Source organism: Octopus sinensis, unplaced genomic scaffold, assembly GCF_006345805.1.
Source record: "Octopus sinensis unplaced genomic scaffold, ASM634580v1 Contig20065, whole genome shotgun sequence".
Classification (NCBI taxonomy): domain Eukaryota; kingdom Metazoa; phylum Mollusca; class Cephalopoda; order Octopoda; family Octopodidae; genus Octopus; species Octopus sinensis.
Genome location: NW_021836857.1, coordinates 5,001 through 7,500, shown reverse-complemented (window position 1 = coordinate 7,500; position 2,500 = coordinate 5,001). Strand labels below are relative to the sequence as shown.

The following is a 2,500-nucleotide window of genomic DNA, read 5'->3' as shown; positions in this document are numbered from 1 at the left end:
TGTGTGTGTATATGTGTGTGTTCGCGTGTGTGTGTGTTCATAGTTACATTTATTCTTTTATTCTTTCATTTGTTTCAGTCATGTGACTGTGGCCATGCTGGAGCACTGTCGTTAGTCGAGCAAATCGACCCCAGTAAGCCTTGTACTTATTTTATTAGTTTCTTTTGCTGAAACGCTAGTTTACGGGGACGTAAACACACCAGCAGCGGTTGTCAAGCGATGTTGGGGACAAATACAGACACACAAACACACGCACGTACACACAGACACTCATAACACACACACAGACACGCACATATATGTACATATATATATATATATATATATATATATATATATATATATGGACATACATATATACATATATATATATCTGTATATATATAAGGCAAGATGTGTGTGTGTGTACGTTTTTGTAATTTATGCACATCTACAAATTAACACGCATGCCGCTCAAATTTTAGGGGGTCATTCGTCATGACCCCGGCAGTATTTTCGTCAAATTTCTCCCGAGACATCCGCGAATAGCGGTAAATAATTTTGAGCCATAACTTCTAAATTTTTAAGATGGCGAAAGCTACCATTGTTTACAAAGCAAACATGAGTTAAGTTCTCTCCTAGCGACGGTGTAAATAGAGAGAGGGAGAAGGAGAGGGAGAGAGAGAGATTTTTATAATTTCGTCTTTTTACTGGCAATAACAGACAGACATGTGTTGTTATGTGTGAATGGCTTCAGTCACGCATACACACACGCGAGCATGTATGCGTAAAAGACACATATATGCAATGTTTGTGTGTGTGTGTGTTGCGTATATATATATACGGGCAACATAGACGATATTCTCCGTTTCTCCACAACTAATTTCCAAATTAGCTGAATCCGTTTTTCTAATCATAGCGATATATAGCTGGTCGTGCGTGAACATGGGAGAGAGCAGAGGTTACCAGAGCAAAAGACCTACGTGTTGACTGTAGACACCTCCTTCGCAAACGATCAACTATTATTTTGTAAACAATGTTTCGAAACTGTTCATGTTTTCGAAAGGAGAGGGGTCAACCTAAAGCGTTTGACCCGTCATAAAAACAAACAAAAAAATAGTAATATGTGTAAAAGAACTTCCTCTAAACGAATATGACCAAAAAAACGTGCTCTCGCAAAAGGGGATGGGAGGGGAGGCCTATGGCCTTTTCTTTGATAATATCTTTCTTGCTCATTTAAATTCAGTTCAATGCAGTCTTGCCTTGAACCAAACCTTTCTCTTTGTGTGTGTGTGTTCTTGATAATCGTTTAGAACAAGTTGTTTTACACCTATTACACTATTTTTTTGTTTTTGTGCCTGGGTCAAACACGTAACATTCACAATGTGAATTTTCCGAGGCCTCTCCCCCACCCCTTTTCGCGAGCGCACATTTTTTGAGTCATATTCGTTTAGAGGAATTTGTTTTACACCTATTACACTATTTTTTGTTTGTTTTATGACCGGGTCAAATGCTTTAGTTTGACCAGGAGAGGTATGACTTTCACATCTCTGCGGGAGAAGGTAGGCTTCTCTATTCCTGTTACAAAACTTAATTCCGGGTGCCAAATTTGCTTCAATTGATGGTAATACTCAGGTAGGAGGTGGTGGCGGGACAGTGGCAGGGGCAAAGGCGTGTAAAAACATGTATACAATAGGTGTATGTACGTATATGTTGGGTGTGTGTTTTGTTTTTGCCCATATATATAAATGTAGTTGTGATCTGAACATAACCGCTTCTCACACAGAGGATCAGGAGCGCTTTTGGACGTTCTATTTTCCTTGCTGGAAGGGTTCTCAACCCATGGGCAAAGTTCGGTTACATGAAAAAAAAGAAAAAAATCGATGAGTGTAAAAAATTGGGAAACCTATTTCTTATGGTACCATGTGGTTTGTAAGCAAGCTACTAACCACACAACCACTCCTGTGCCTATATATATATATATATATATATATATATATATATATATATATATATATATATGAATGTGGTTGTATGTTCCTCATGAAGCTTTTTAAAATAGATATTTCTTAGTGAAATTTTCTGAAAATCCATCCCTTTCAATGTCTTAATCAACAATTATGTCTGGAGTTGGGATTGGTTTGAAACACATGAAATGATTTTATTTTCTCAACATAATCGGAAACACCAGAAAGTTATGGGGGAAAAATAAGGGGGCTCAGGTATATATATATATATATATTATATATATATATATATATATATATATATATATATATATGTGTGTGTGTATGTGTGTGTGTATATGTATATATATACTCATGTATATATATATATCTATATACATATATATATATTAATTATAATAAAGGTTAATTGCAAAAATTGCTCAAACCACATACCGAAAATATTAGGATAGCAGCCAAATAGATCACTATTTCCTCTACTAATAAAAAAGTCTCCACAAACAAACAGAATTTGTAACCCGTATATGGTAAAGAGAAAGAAAACAACGAAATCA

At 35.9% G+C, this 2,500-nt stretch overlaps 1 protein-coding gene across 1 annotated transcript in view; it reads right to left on the bottom strand.

The window, feature by feature from the left end:
• The window catches only part of LOC115232224 (E3 ubiquitin-protein ligase MIB2-like), a 33,203-nt gene that overhangs the window by 29,600 nt on the left and 1,103 nt on the right, over positions 1-2,500 (bottom strand). The gene's annotated exons all lie outside the window — the stretch shown is intronic.